Raw genomic sequence first — 17,343 nt, 5'->3', positions numbered from 1 at the left:
ATAAGGGAAACCATGGGACCTATGTTTCTTTGGGCCTGGCTTACTTCACTTAATATAATTTTTTCCAAGCCTTTCCATTTCCTAACAAATGGGGCAATGCCATTCTTTCTGATGGAGGCATAAAATTCCATTGTGTATATATACCACATTTTCTTGATCAATTTATCTACTGAGGGGCATCTGGGTTGGTTCCATATTCTTAGCTATAGTAAATAATGCTGCAATAAACATAGTCGTGCTGGTAGCTTTAGTGTGGTCTTGTTAGTGAACATTTGGGTGATTACCCAATAGTGGGATTGCTGGGTCATAGGGGAGTTCTATGTGAAGTCTTTTGATGAACTCCATACTGCTTTCCAAAATGGTTGAACAAGTTTACACTCCCACCAACAATGCAGTAAAGTTCCCTTCTGTCCACATCCCCTTCAGCATCTGTTGTTATTAGAGTTCTTGATTTTTGCCATTCTAACTGGGGTGAGGTGGAATCACAATGTTGTTTTGATTTGCATTTCTTTTATGGCTAGGGAGGTTGAGCATTTCTTCATGTCTCTATTGTCCATCCTTCTTTCCTCTTCAGAGAAGTTTCTCTTTAAGTGTTTAGCCCACTTACTTATTGGGCAGTTGTTTCTTTGAAGATTTACTGTTGGGGGATTTAATTTTTTGAGTTCCAGGTATAATTTAGATATGAGATCCTTGTCGGTTGTATGGCTAGTGAAGATCTTCTCCCAATCTGTGGGCTTTCTATTGATCTTTGCCATGCAGAAGCTCTGCAATTTCAGATGCAGTTCAAATCTTATCCACATTCCATCACTTTCCACTTTATAGTACTTGTACACATGTTCTAGAGCACATATTCACAATTTTGTAGTTAATGAACCTGGAGTGCAAAGTTATTTCTGAGTACTCAAGGTCATATGATATGTTAATGGTAACATTTCTATGAAATTCACTTCTCTGATGATTGAGTTTGGTGTATCTAATTTCTCACGTCTGTTCATTTATATGTGTGTACTTCCCCTGATCCACTTAACATTCCTAAGCAACATTTGCTCACTTTCCTGTTTGATATTAGAATTTAACTTATATGTAACATTATTGTTTGCTAAGAATGGAATAACTCTATAACACTTTATAACTTTTACATCACAATGTGTTCTAAGAGCAGTAATTTTAGTAGCTATTAAATACAAGTGAAGCAGTAGTAGTGAAGATTAGCGCTGGTTTCATGTTAACTAATCCAGATATTTTTAGATGGAAGACTACAGTTATGTAATTGGCTTGCCATTGGCTATTTTTGGCCTCTGGGTGTATCTAATTTCACACTTTACACTTTGGCTAAAAATATCCAAATGCCAAGCTTTTTATCACATATATGAAGTCACACCTATCCGTATGCACACTGAGTGGCCAAAAATAAATACCTAACTAAATGACAAGCCATATCCAAAAAATTTTATACACACTCACAACTAAAATATCAACTCATGTAACACTTCTCATTTTAAGACACTTTCTAAAGGTTGATGTTCTTACTAAACCCAGGAGCAGCACATTAGTCAGTGCTCTCATTTGTCTGAGCTCATGGAAATAAACAAGTTGGAAAGCCTGAGCTATACCAATGTCCACACTTGAGTTAGACAAGGGTACCTGCTGGCCCTTTACATAACCATACATAATACACACACACACACACACACACACACACACACACACACACACACACGCATGCATGCATGTATGCACTTATCATTTTATTTAAAATGAATGCATACATTATTGAATGCATTTTGTAACAAATATAAAGAAAGGAAGAGAATCATCACTTAGAGCCAACCTATGTATTTCCTTTCAGATTTTTACGTTATGTGATTATATTGTACCACATCTTGGGTTTTGGGTGCTATTTTTAAAAATTAAATTTATAACATGAGCATTTTATGTTACTGTGTTTATTATTAAAGTTAAACTATGAATTTTGGAAGCTATTCTCCTATGGTGGATCTTTCCCTCTGCAATTTTAGGTTTCATTTTGTAATGTTTAGGTAGAATGCCATATAATGTATAACTAGAGATTTGAAGATATATAGAAATATTTTTCTGAAATATTCTATACAGTATTAGTTTAATATTTTCCCTATCATTTCCTAAACACTACTGAATTAAATATTGTTTTCTATAGGAACTCTGACCTAATCATTTCAGCCAAGATTAAGAAAGAAAAATTTTTTATGATGAAGAACTGACCAGCTCTTAGCACTAAGAAAAGAACTATTGATTTCTGTATCTGTTTCTTGGAAATGACATCTTTGAAAGTGTAATGCACATAATGTAACATAAATAGGACTTAGATCTGCTCTTTTCATCTATCTATATAACTGAGACATTAACTTAATCTTTTCATCTAAGAATAAGGACCTACACAGCAATGTGGTATATTTGTAAATGAATCAGGGTGGAATCCCCATGAGATTGAGAATAAATTTGTCTTCTTACATCTATGTGCCAAAAAATCATAATATACACAAGACAATATGTTGAAAATGATCTGTACAACTTGGGGGTGAGGATGTGGGGGGAAGAAAACTAGGAGGAAAATGAGGCAAGGGGTAACAAGTTTGACAAGAAAAGTCCTTATTATCTTCCTTATGTAACTGTAACCCCTCTGTATATTAAAAAATCATCTAAAGAACAAGTTAAGAATAAACCTATCATTTGGAGAGTAAGCCTTGAAAATTTAGTTTATGCAAATATCAGTTCAAACTGGAAGTTTGCTATTAAACATTTAAGGAAGATTGACTGGTTTCAAAAGTACTTGAGGAAACTTTCATTCCTATTTCCTGAATGGGGAAGAAGAGTTTGTCTTTTTTATTTTTATTAATCATATTATACTAAACTAAATATTTTCTAAAAGAAACAAACAGACATTGGACACCTTTGCATGGACTTTGTGCAAAAGGCAAAATTCAGTTACAACTAAAGGTACAGTGAGGAAGGTGTACGCCCGTATTATAAACTATAGACCTGGATTGATGGTTGGTTTTCAGAGTTTGTGTTTTCAACTTGAGGGTGCTAAGAAAAGGTAAGCCCAGTATAACTTGCTGTTGTTACCTTTGTAAAACTTGAGGGAAATAGCTAATCCTTTTGCACTTCAGTAGAAGGATATCAAGTTATCAAGCTTTGACCCTAAGAACTCAATTATGACTGCAATACAATTGCCAGGGGCTGGACAATGGGTTTGTTAGCTCTTCCCTGCTCTTTGCCTTTGGCTCCTCAGGCCCTACTTTTCCCTCCTATTCATCAGACCCTAAAGGGCTCCAGAAAATACTTGCCATTTTGGAGGCTGCCCTCTGTGGGAGTTTCTATTCACCCATTGGTCAAGCTATTTTTAACCATTGACCAGAGCCACTGCTGACTCTTTCCAGTTTCAACTCAGATTCTGAGGACTGTATTTTTTTTCAAGTTATAGCGACTGAAACCAAACAAAACACAATGATCAGTTTTGTTTTGTGAATTTTCAATATATTCCCTCTCACTTATTCAGATGCGATAGTTGTGTGTGTGTTTGTGTGTTTGTCTGTGTCTATATCTGTGTGTGTGTGCACCAGTATGAGGGGATTTGAACTCAGGGCCTTGACATTCTACCTTAGCTTTTTCTTATGCTCAAGGATGGATGGCATTTTTTCACTTCAGTAACATATCCACTTCCAATTTTTGTCTAATTAGAAACAATACTCTCAGAGTCTTTGCTGCTAAACCTGGTTTTGAAATGTAAACCTCAGCTCTTAGCCTCCTGAATAGCAAGGATGATAGGCATGAACCATTTGCCTCATAATTAATTTTGCTATCAAAGTAGCCAACCTCCCAACATTATGCACAATGTATGTATTCTTTTTAACAGTATTCAATTATATTCAACTGTCAACTTTCCCTTATAAGTTAGCAACAGAGGCTGCTCAGTTAATTTCAGAACAGTATGAATGGAGCATTGCACCAAGTGTTGCATGGAGGTTTAAGCACTACAAAGCCTCACCCATCAGGAGTACTCTAGGTTATATCCACCATTATGTATTCCATATGAGCACAAATACTATTCTCACTAGCATCCATTTTTTGTGTCCTAATTGAGCATGTTCGATGCTCATTTAATGGGTTGAAGTAAGTTCCTATGGAGTGATGTATTACAACTCCACATGGTTGTATTATGAAGCCAACATTGAGAATCACTCATCTACCTTATGATTCATATTTTAATGTATCCTACTATATTTTTACTTATATAGGAGCAATTGTGATTTTTTATCACTTTGAACCAATTAAGCACAGTACTTTGGATAGAGCAAGAAGCAAATAGCAATAATTTATTGGTCCTATGCAGTACAATATATCATGAAAATAATACTTGAGATCATATTTAAGATGTGGAGGGCACTTTCCAAAAGTATGTATTATAGCTTTGTGGACTATTTTATCAATTGGCATGGTCCAAGCAAAAAAATAAAGAATAAATCATAAAGAAGAGAGAAGGGAAGAAGACACTCCTAACCTAATGCAAGTTTCATGGCTTCCAGAAAGCTCTTAGGAGTGATTTCAGATTTAATGTTCTAATGATGTTGTTCTTAGTTTTCAAAACCATAGTTCAGTACACCAAGATTTTGTTTCATTTGTTGTATCTGGGTTTTATTTACATCTCGTAGAAGTGGCCTAGAAGAAGCCAAGTGATAGCCTTCTAGATTGCTAGAAACCTTTTGATATCTTGAATGTTAACTAATGGGAGAGAAAAGAACTATGAGATTTTTTGAAGGCTTCAACGGATGAAAATCTGGTCAGTTTTCTCCATTTACACTCTGGGACTTGTGTATATAGCTATTTGCAGGCTTGTCACAACTCTTGCCAAAGCATCGATTACTTTATGGTATTCTTAGAAAAGTTCTGACTCGCAATTATGGTTTGTCTTCCCTCTTTTATGTCAAGACTACTCTCTCTGGAGGAATATTAATAGATTAGAAGAAGTCTATATTTCACAGCAGAAAAATTAATGAAGCAGATACATTCTGACTTCAGACAGTAGATAAAACACTTAAAGGAACGGAAATGAGGTTTAGTTTATAAGCAGATATTTTAGTTAAGATGAAGAGTTCATCCAGAGTGCCTAAAAATAAGTCTTGTTGGTAGCATAAGCTATCATATACACTTATGGGTTGCTAAATATTGCAGAATGCTTTCAGTAAATATTGGTTATTGATGCATATTTCCATTCTTAAATCAAAATACAAGAATAATGAGTAGATATTTGTTAATAACCTAGAGAGTAATAAAAATGAAAAAATATAGGGATTATAAGCAGTGTGCAAGAGTGTGCTAACTGCCTCTTAATGAGTCCTTCCTTCCTCTACTTTCTCATTGAAGACATTGTGAATCCTAATAGAAAGCTGAGATGTTAGAAAAATTTTTCCAGAAACAAAAATAAAGCTGCAGAATTCTAATGTATGATTTTCTAAAGTGAATTTTCCACTTTTGTTTTATGAGATTGTCCAGAGAATGTGAATAATTTCCATTAAATATGACCATTCAAACAGGAATATCTTTCTCTTTTGCTCTTTTGCTCTCTCTTTCTCTCATTCACTTGCTCTCTCCTATAAGGAAAAGCAGAGTGAGTCACCTGGTATCTAGTATCATTCAGCTAGTTAATGTGCTGACTCCTGTACCTCGAAGTGATATACATAAATTTAAAGAGTGAGACTACATGCTGTCTTGCTACTCTTGGAAGTAATTAATGGTAAATCCTTCATTAAAATTACATTAAGGAATTTTAAGTAAAGACACTAATATACTCATTATTTACTTGTTAATATCTCCCTGTGTGTATTTGTCTTCCTGTGTCTGTGTGTCTGCATGCATGTGAAAGACAGAGACAGCAAATTATTCAAGTACACTTTCTTTACATTCATTTCTTTTTTTAATTAATAAATTTTTTATTGTGAAAATACTGTACAGAGGGGCTACAATTACATGAGCAAGGTAATGTGTACATTTCTTATCAAACATTGTTGCCTCCTCCTTTGTTTCTCCTTACAATCCCTAGCCTCCCCCCACCACCCCACCCCACCCCCCGCCAAAGTTGTAAAGTTCATTTTTCGACATAACGTGGATACAGTTGGACCCATTGCAACATTTGTTTATTTCTTATATATACCATAATACTATACCAATCTCAAATGCAAGTTACTTTTGAGGCAAATGTTCTACGAAGTTTCAGAAATTCTGCTTGGAATATATGATTTCTAAAACCCAAGTTAAAAAAAATCTTTGCAGAAATCCTTCTGGAGTTAGTGGTGGATATGTGAATTTTTGGATGCAGGCTTTCCAAACATACTTCTGGGTAGAAGGAGTTCAGTTTGATTTCCTCCAACTAATGTGAAATAAAGTTGTCTTCTCAATATATTTCTATGAGAAATGGTGTATCCTGTGACAAGTGTTAATTGGAAGCTCTATGAACCATTTCCAAAGGAGCAGAGAAAGAAATTATTGTTCATCCAGTTTGGTTCTATGCTGACAGTGCTACAGACAGCCATGCTATCCTAGGGCAGCTATGAGAGATGGTAGACCATGCATTTTTTAAAAAATCACTTCCTACTAAGAATAATAAAAAAGCCAGAATAAGAAAGGCTTCTCTAATGCCGTCAATTGTCAAAGTGACTATTCTACTTGAAGATGTGACAGAAAATAAGCAGGTTACAAAACAGTACTTTTGTCATTTAAATATTATTAATTTGCTAATAAAAACTATAGGTACTTCTAGACCTCTAGAAGGTTGAGGAAGAACTAGAAGATATAACTGATTATGGGTAAGTATGATGTAAAAACTCTATGAGCATCTGGAGAGCTCTATTTTAGCATGGGCAGGTCACTGTTCCCCTAGGACCTCAGCCTTAGAGAGAGTAATCTAGACTGTATTATACATCTCAATAATCCTTTCATCTAAGTACTGAAAATGAATGTGTAAACAACTGCCATATTAAGTCTAAACCTTCATTTAAACATCTTAAAGGTGCATAACTTAAACTGCTATTTGGGGACGGTAATGTTCCATGCATCATCAGAAGTCTGGGAGGTTTCAAACAGACCATAAGGATGCCAAGGGATGGTAGACTAAGGAGAGTTGAATAAACATTGGACATTGAATGATCAATGAATTTACTTTGTCTTGAAGCATCTAGTGAAGCTGGATTAAAAACTCTAAGAAATCAATGCTTTTAGCACCACACACACACACACACACACACACACACACACACACACACACACACACAAAACAAGCACACAAAACACAGAGTCCAATACTGTGAGTTGATTTCATAAACCATTAAAACTTACTTTTCTACTGAAGACTTTCCAATGTTTGCTAACTCTGTATATTTACTATTATTAATTACAGAATGGATACTTCTAATGGAAACCAGAAAATGCACATAAGCCACAAAGAATGTGTGGGTTTGTGTTCTTCCTTTGATGCAGCTTGAATTTTTTTTTTAAATTTCAGATCAATTTAAGTCCTTTAACTAGAAATGTTAACATGCAAAGTGTAGTTTTGTGACTAGACTTTCAATCAGACATTTAAAGTATCTCCATGTTTTTGTGTGATAGGCCACAAGCTAATGAAGGGTTTGGTAGGTGTCAAGCAGCTGTGATGGCAGCATGTGTCTTTATTTATTGACAAAAATCTCAGGGGAGATTTGTGCTTGCCATAGAGAAATTGCTCAACTGGTGTCCCTGCTGCATAGGGGAAAACATGCAAAGGGCAGAAAATGCTGAGAGCAGGGAATTACGATGATTCTTACCACTGGCGTCATTTTCAGATATCAAAGATAAAAATGTGAGATTTAAATGAATAAAACTTTCAAGCATCACTTCAGAAAATTATAACGATGTAAGTTGGGGGGGGCAGACTTTACCTAAATGGTTTGTTGAATGAGGTCACCAAAAACACATTACAGTTTAGGTGGATAAAAGATTTATCTGGGTGTTGGTAGCTTGTGCCTGTAATTCTAACTATTCAGGAGGCTGAGATCTGAGAATCATGGTTCAAAAACAGCCTGGATTGGAAAGTCTATGAGACTCTCCTCTCCAATTAACCACCAAAAAGCCCGAAATGGAGCTGTGGCTCAATTATACAGTGCTAGCCTTGAACATAAAAGCTCACAGACAGTGAGTGCCCAGGCCCTGAGTTCAAGCCTCAGGACCAGAAAAAAATTTTAAAGAAGATTGTGATTCATCAACTATTTTTGTGCTGAAAGCTTCTTTAGAGTCTATCTAACCTAAGTTCTTCATTTTAGGATGAGAGACTTTGAGTCCCAATACTCTAGTGAAGGAAGGAAGGAGGATCCTCCATGCGTTCAGGGGTGCAATTGGATAGGAGTAATAAATTCTAATTCTCTGTAGTATAGTAGATTAACTACGGTTGGTAGTAATCACCTGAATATTGCAAAATAGCCAACAGAGAGGATGTTCCTGGCAGAAATAATCCATACCTAAGGTGATGAGTATATCAAATGTCCTGATCTGATCATTACCCATGGTATAGATATATTAAATGCTACCCGTACCTTATGAATATGTACAATTGTCATGTCAAGTGAAAATGTGTTAATATAGGCTGAACATATAGCTCAGGGGTAGAGTACTTGTCTAGCATATTCAAGTCCTGGATTCAATTCCAATTACTATAAAATAATAATAATAATAATAATAACTGATGAAGCTATTTAATCAGAAATTGTAATTAATTAGTTTATTAATGGGCAGGTGCTTTATACTCTGAGGTTCCCAGTCATTTGACCACCTAGCCTTCAACCCCTTTCCCAGAAGACAAAATAGGGTAGACAGATACCCTTCATTTTAAAGATTCTTTGTCTTTAAAATCATATGAATCAAGCATACTACAGATGTCTAATAGAACGTCTACTAGAGTACTCTGTATATGTTATGCTAACCTCTGTTAATTTTTTTAAAATAAGTGGGATATTCAAAAGCAATGTTCAGAATATATTAGTGAAGAGAAAATGTCTATATAGATGGCCTCCGCTGCGGGCCATGGTGGGATGGCTGCCACTGAAGGAGTCAGGAAGCTGCTACAGGTGGCAAGTCTGGTCAGCCCAAGCAGCGGCAGCCGCCCCAGCTGCACCCACCGCCACCCCAGGAGCTGCTGGGAGAAGAGATGGCAGCAGAGGCCAGAGAAGGCTTCCCCAGTGGACGACGGGTTTGTGAGCCTGGACTCGTCCACCTACGTCCTGTAGAGAGACAGAGCAGAATAGGCTGATATATATCCACTGCCACAGAATGATGGTCCGAGTGTTCCAAATTATCTACAGTGAGAAATTTAGAGATGTTTATGATTATTTCTGAGTTGTTCTGCAGCATGATGAAAGACGTGAATGGGCCTTTAAGCTCACCCGGGATGCAATAGAGTTAACTGCTGCCAATTATACAGTGTGGCATTTTCAGAGAGTTCTCTTAAAATCACTTCAAAGGGATCTGCATGAGGAAATGAACTACATCACTGCAAGAATTGAAGAACAGCCCCCAAACCATCAAGTTTGGCACCATAGGTGATTATTAGTAGAATGGCTGAAGGACCTATCTCAGGAGCTTGAGTTTACTGCTGATATTGTTGATCAGGATGCAAAGGATTATCATGCCTGGGAGCATCGACAATGGGTCATTCAGGAATTTAGACTTTGGGATAATGAGCTGCAGTACGTAGACCAGCTTCTCAAAGAGGATGTAAGAAATAACTGTCTGGAACCAAAGATATGTCATCATTTCTAATACTACTGGCTACTGACTGTACTGTATTGGAGAGAGAAGTCCAGTGTAATCTGGAAATGATCAAACTTGTGCCACATAATGAAAGTGCATGGAACTACTTGAAAGGAATTCTGCAGGATCATGGTCTTTCCAGATACCCTAATTTGTTAAATCAACTCCTTGATTTGCAACCAAGTCAGAGCTCCCCATACCTAATTGCCTTTCTTGTGGATAGCTATGAAGACATGCTAGAAAACCAATGTGACAAGGAGGACATTCTTAATGAAGCATTAGAGTTACGTGAAATCCTCGCTAAAGAAAAGGACAGTATAAGAAAGGAATATTGGAGATATATTGGAAGATCTCTTCAAAGCAAACACAGTGGAGAACGTGACTTACAATCAAATGTACAACAGTAACATGACCCACAACTTGATGGGATGCTTTTATTTATTTAAATAAAACTAGGGTGATCATTCTTTTACCCATGCTGTAAACATGCATTGCACAGGTATTGCTTTGTAACAAGAAATAAGTGTACGTGGGGCGGGGGGAAAGGATGGGAAGGGATGGGAAGGGGAAACAAAGGAGGAGGCTACAATGCTTGATAAGAAATGTACTCATTATCTTGCCCATATAATTGTAACCCCTCTGCACAGTATTTTCACAATAAAAGAAAAGAACTAAGTGTAATGTTCCTTAGGTGCTGCTATTCAGACTAGCTCTAGGAAATTTGATTCATTTAAAACAAAGTAATTGGAGCAGGAAAGGGGAAGGAAAAGTTCTCATAAGGGAACTAGAACTTTTGTGGTCTTATCAACATTTAATCTGAATGTAGATTAGATGGTACAGAATCAACACTTTCCTAAAAGGTATACAAGTAAAGATTTGTATCAGTGATGGGTACAGGTAATTCGTATGTAATGGGTTTGAAGTAACTTAAATTTTGGCTCAGTAAGCAGGGAATATAACTGTTACATTAGAGCTGCTATGCCATATGCACAGTATCTTGCTATCACTGTAACCAACTAAGGCCCAAAGAATGGTTTTGTAATAAAATTACAGATTGCATCTAAAAAAAGTATATATGGATATATATATATATACTTAATTTATATGGAATATGTGTTAATTATGCTTAATATATAGGGGATATACATGTATATACATACATACATAATATAATTGGAACATGTGTGTATATGTATATATATATGCATATGCATTTACACATATACATGCCAAAACATTTTTGAAGGTGTTAGGAGGTTTTTTTTTGAATTCTAATTAATAACCTGTCAGCATTATGAATCCAAAGTACTGTAAGGTATTTGTCAGCTATATAAATATCAACCACTTGAATGACTTCAGAGGAATGAATCCATTGTAAATACAAATGTAGAAGGATAAAATGAAAAAGTAATTAACTCCAGACAGTGTTATCACTGCACTGTCTTCTGCCTTCCCATTCATTCCTTCATACTGTAGAATCAGAAGGGAAATTATGTTAATATTCTATCTTAACTTAATATTAATTAAATTATTGATTAATTATTAGTTTTTATTACAGTAAGGAAAAGTTATATCATTGTGTATTTCTATTATCAGGTATTAAGCATGTGTTTCCTTTTTTATCTTTTTTAATTATCTTTAAGTAGTTGTTCACTGGGGTTACCATTCACTACAGTAGTTCATCAATACAATGCATCTTGATCAATTTCACCTCTCTCAACTTTCTCACTCATCCTCCCAACCCACCCTTTCCCTTACTTAATTTTAGGTTTTGTACTAAATTTTTTTGTCTTTTAACAAAGCATTGTGTACAATGCATCTTGATCCTGTGTCATCACTTCAATATCTTCACCCCTCTTTGACCTACCCCATACCTTATATTTCTCAATTCTGTGCTATACACAATGAATACTTACCTGCATTCTTTTCCCTTCCTGCCTTCATTCTTCTACGCTTCTCCCATTGGCCACCTCCTACCATTTGCAATTACTCACTTCTTGGTACTTATTTTGTTGGGTTTTGACTTTGTCTTTTTAAAGAATTGTGCTATTTGTGCTCTCCATAGATTCTATTACACTTCAGTTAATTCATTGCTTATTACCCAGTGTGTTTACTTATAGATTAATAGGAATAGGTACATACTAGCCACCACAAAGGAAGGAAACTATGTATCATATATTTCTTTGGGCCTGGCTTACTTTGTTTAATATAATTTTTCCCAGTCTTTCCATTTCCTTCCAAATGGTATAATATCATTCTTAGAGAGACTTTTTAGAAGTAAAAATAGCTACCAGACACATGAAAAAATGTTCAACATCTCTGTACATAAATGCAATAAAAATCAAAACGACATTGAGATTTCACCTCAACCCAGTTAGATTGGACATTATCAAGAAAGCTAATAATAACAAATGCTGTTATGAATGTGGCCAAAAGGAGACTCTACTACACTGTTGTTGGGAATATAAGCTTATTCAACCACTCCAGAAAGCAGTATGGAGGTTCTTCAAAAAACTAAACATAAAGTTATTCTATAATTCCAGCAATTCCACTCCTGGCATTTACCCAGTAGGGCACAAACAAGGCCACACTAAAGCTACCAGTGTATCCATGCTCATTGCAGCATTATTTACAATAGCAAAACTATACAATCATTCCAGCTGTCCCTCAATGGATGAATAGATCAAGAAAATGTGGTATATATACACAGTGTGTTTCCTTAGAAAGCAGTTGTCCAGCTGAACTTATTAACAGTTTCTTTGTCTATAAAAATGATAATTTTATGGAAATATCTATCTAGGAGAGTTGGAAAAGGATAAAAATCAAAAGTTATGCAGTAAGAAAGCTCTATTTATAAGACATTTTTGTGTGATTATAGAATATTATAAAAGACTTTTGCTTTTACTCTCTACAAAGAATGGTTTTATTGATAAGAAAAATGTTATTAAAAGTATCAAAATAGGGCTGGGAAGGTGGCTCAGTGATAGAGTGCTTGCCTTGTATTCATGAGGCCCTGTGGGTTCAATTCCTCAGCACCACAAAAGCAGAAAAAGCTGGAAGTGGCACAGTGGAATAAGTGCTAGAATGCTAGCCTTGAGCTGAATTGCTGAGGAACAGTGCCTGGGTCCAGAGTTCAGACCCCACGGCTGACCAAAAAAAAAAAAAAATCAAAATAAATAGTCCCTTACAATATAAAATAGAAAGGAATAGCAATGTTCAGCACAAAATGAAAAATCTCTATCAAAACAATAGATATTACTAGCAGTCAAAGGTCAAAGATCTTGCACAGTGTGAGAGAAAAGTGGAATCAAACTGATTACAGACAATGAGTCTCAAATCTATATCCATGAGGGAACCATCATTGAAGGGATCTCTGTTGACATTTGGCTGGGCCCAAGCAGTTTCTTAGAGGAATGTGTTTGGTTATCATTTTGAACCCTCTGCATATTTGTAGGATACAGAATAAGGCTGAATAAGGCTCAACTGCAGAATGACATTCATTTAATGACAGATTTGTTATTCCCCAAAGTGGCCTCAAATTGATCATAGAGTGAAGTTGCACAGTTTTCACTTCGTCAGTTTTGTTAGAAGTGTAAAAACATTTAAAATTAACCATGATCTTTAATGATCTAAATTTGATCAGGGCATGTATGGTGCTTCAGATGGTCATCGCTGTTGCCTTGAATTCTTTGCACTTTCTTATGCTGAATTCTTACAAAAATGTCATAGAAAAGTGCATGGTAGTCATATAGTTATGCTTTCGAATGAGTTAAGTAGAACCCATAAAGGTTATGTAATTTGTCCAGTGTCATAGAGCAGAGAGGAGACTCACATTCAAATCACTGACTCCAAGCATTGACTTTCAAAGAGAAATGTCACATCTTTAGAATGCTGTTGTATGTATGAATTATGGCAGTTAGTACCATTTTGGAGAATGAGAGTCATAAAGAAGTTGAAATAAGCTCCTGATATTTTATCACAACTCAAACCCAGTGTGTCAGTGACGTGTGTCATAAAGAGCAGCTGGACTGCTGCTATACAAATATAGATTTATATTCCTTAATTTGCATATGCCTTCAAGCCTCCAGAAAAGCTCACAACCTGGATACATAAAGTATCCACAGAATGCCATGTAAGATAGTTGGAATTTTTCCTTAGCTAGTAGGAAGCTTGTGAACTATTTCAACTCCCAAGTTAAGCTGTGGGTAAAGGTATAGGTAAGTATAGGTATGGGGAAGTTTGCAAATCAGGGAAGTATTGCAGAAACAAATCTAAGTACTATTACTCCTGAAGAAATCTATTGTGATAAATTGCTATAAAAATATCCATCCTGCCATTATGCAATCAGAGCCAGATTACCAGGGACCAAGTTACTTTTCCTTTCTGATGATATGACCTGGGGTGGACAAGCAAATTGGTGAGAAAATTAGGTAATGCAAAGATTGTTGTTAAAACAAATGGGATACATTTGTTTTACATTACATTACAAAAAGATAGTGTTTACTATATAATTGACTGTTTTGCATCATTATTATATGTAGTATCAGTAATGGCTCTATTGTTATTAACAGTATGAAATCTACATATTCTTTTGAGAATTGCTTGATACAGTCACTTTTAAGTGCTCTATTAAGAAAAGTGTGTCCTTGTAATAGAATTATTGTCACAGAATAATAGATGTAAAATATTAAAAGAAAATAAGGATGTTAGTAATTGACCCTATTATTTTGACTATCTTCCTATTAGTTGAGAAAGTCTGTAATGAGTAACTTTGAAGCATGAATTTCAATCATATATATATAAATATATTATATACTTTTAATGCGAACAAAGTTACACATATGGGTGTCATAAATTGTAAGGTTGACTCTAGAAGTTGTAGAAGATATACTAACTTAAAAACATGTGTCTTATATATATATATATGTTTATCTGAATTGGGGAAGGGAAGGGGAGCAATAAAATGGTGAGACAGAGGACAAAGGGTGAACCAATGCAACAGTGATACTCACAAGACACTATGTTGGAAATGAACTTTACAACTTGGTGGAGGGTGGGAGGAGGGAAAGTAGGAGAAAAATGAGGGAGAGGGTAACAATTTTAGACGAGAAATGTACTCAGTACCTTACTTATGTAACGGTAACACCTGTGTACATCACCTTGATAAAATTTAAATTTAAAAATATGTGTTATCAATGAAGGTAAGAAAGGGAAAGAAGATGGGCTAACCTAGACATCTGCCTAGTAACAGTGCAATATATTAACCAGTAATATGGCTGCAGGCTGTGAGTATCCCTAAAAATTGTGATGATATAGGAAGTTGAAAGAAATGATAACTAGATGAGCAATTACAAGGGAAGAAGAAATTACAAGATGTGACTAAGGCAATTACAGGTGTGTTCATTAGTCTCCAAATGCTAAATGCTGAATCTGATGTATTTACAGGAAGACATTGGAGCACTTAATTATTATAGTTCTGATTTTAAAGAGATTAGCTTAATCAGTGTTATGCAACCATTGCTACTGTTTATGATGAGAATATGAAAGCATTTCAACAATTCAATTATTTTTTATGAGAACGAATGAAGTGAACATGCTAGCTAATTAAATTAGGCACCACTGAATAGGAAAAAGAGAATAACATTATTATTATAAGAATATGGACCCTGTTAGGAAAGGAAAATACTGTTCTTCCTTAACAACAGTAATAACTCAGAGTGGTTTTGCATTCCTTTGAAAGCTCTTAAAGAGTACTATGCAGAAATAATAGTTCTGAATATCCTTTTTCAATTTTTTATTATTCAATATACAATAAGCATATAATCTTTTTCATAACAATATGTTATTTTATAAAAATAGAAGTATATTATGTAAACTCCTTTTTTAACCTTATATCTCAATTCTAGACCATATTTCTGCATCATTAAGTTGTGTATATTTGTCATCACTCTAAATTGCCACACAATGCTTTACTGAATAGAGGCTCACTAGTTTGTGTAATCAAATTATTTTCTGAATGTATCACAAAGACAATCATTATAACCACAGTAATTGACTTTTCAATGTATAGTCTATAATTTCAAAAGTTATTTTATGATCAGATAAAAATTATTTTCTATAGCATAGTCCTCACTGTATCGAATAACCTAAACCTGTCTGATTTGCAAAAATAATACTAAAATGAAGAGTATAGTATTTACAAAGGTTTCTTAAATGTAAGCACATTTTTTCAGATAAAATTGAGGTGATATATAGGATATATCCGTATTTCAGAGTGCAAAAATGTACTATTTTAGATAAAATTGTCTCCTTGGATTTTATTTCAAAAGTCATGAACATATACACTCTCTAAATATCTTCATATAGGATATGAAAATGTAGTTTATTATAATTTAGATATATCCCTTAATACAATATTTTCAGTTTTGAAGCATGCTATATTGAAAAAACAAATAACTGCCAATTGTTTTAAAGGTACACCATGGGATCAACACCAGTGGCTCACATCCATAATCCCAGCTATCAGGAGGCTGAGGTCTGAGTATGGCAGTTGGGAGCCAGCCCAGGCAAGAAAGTCTGTGAGACTCTTAACTTCAATAAACTACCTCAAATCCAGAAGTGCAAATGTGGCTCAAGTGGTAGAGTGCTAGCCTTGAGCAAAAAAATGGTTCCGGGACAGCACCCTGAGTTCAACAAGTTACATTCTGATAAATTTATATAATAAAGTCATATGTGACAATGAAAGCTACAAATTCTTGATCCAAGCAATAGTATAAATAGATCTCAAGAGAACTAGATAGAATTAAAACATGGGTCTCAAGAAGTTATATAACATGCTTCCTTTTGTTTGTTTGTTTATCTGTTAGGGGCCTTGTGTTCTCACTCAGCTTTCTTGCTCATAGATGGCACTCTACCACTTTTATCATACCTCCAGTCTGGCATTTTACTGGTTATTTGAAGATGGAGTCTAGCAGACTTTTGTGCCCAGGCTGGCCTCAAAGCATGATTCTTCTAGGATTACAGGTGTGAGTCACAAGCATTCAGCCATAGTTTTCTTCTTTGTTTTTACTTTTTTACTTTTCTACTCCTTCCTCTTTTTTTTTTTTCTTCTGTTGGTCGGGGCCCTGAACTTTGGGCCTGGGTCCTGTTCCTCAGCTCTTCAGCTCAAGGCTAATGCTTTACCACTTGAGCCACAGCACCACTTCTGGCATTTTTCCACTTTGGGGTGCTGAGGAATCAAACTGAGGGCCTCTTGCAGACAAGGCAGGCTGTCTACCACTGAGCCACCTTCCCAGCCCCTCCTTCCTTTTCTTTTCTTTTTTTCTTAATGGCCCATGTTTTGAACTCAAGGTCTCACTCTTGCTAGGATTGCTTGCTCTGCTTGTCCTCTACCAAATTGAGCCATGCTTTGACCATATTTTTTCCTTCCTTTCTCCCTTCCTTCCTCCCTCCCTCCCTTCCTTCCTTCCTTCCTTCCTTCCTTCCTTCCTTCCTTCCTTCCTTCCTTCCTTCCTTCCTTCCTTCCTTCCT

General features: G+C 35.5%; 1 protein-coding gene and 1 pseudogene across 5 annotated transcripts in view; both read left to right on the top strand.

Moving 5' to 3' along the window:
* The window catches only part of Nrxn1 (neurexin 1), a 1,024,002-nt gene that overhangs the window by 754,704 nt on the left and 251,955 nt on the right, over nucleotides 1–17,343 (top strand). The gene's annotated exons all lie outside the window — the stretch shown is intronic.
* LOC105986889 lies at nucleotides 9,096–10,220 on the top strand (annotated as a pseudogene).

Source organism: Dipodomys ordii, unplaced genomic scaffold (assembly GCF_000151885.1).
Source record: "Dipodomys ordii isolate 6190 unplaced genomic scaffold, Dord_2.0 Scaffold37, whole genome shotgun sequence".
In the NCBI taxonomy this organism is placed as follows: Eukaryota; Metazoa; Chordata; class Mammalia; order Rodentia; family Heteromyidae; genus Dipodomys; species Dipodomys ordii.
This window is presented reverse-complemented; position numbering and strand designations above follow the sequence as displayed.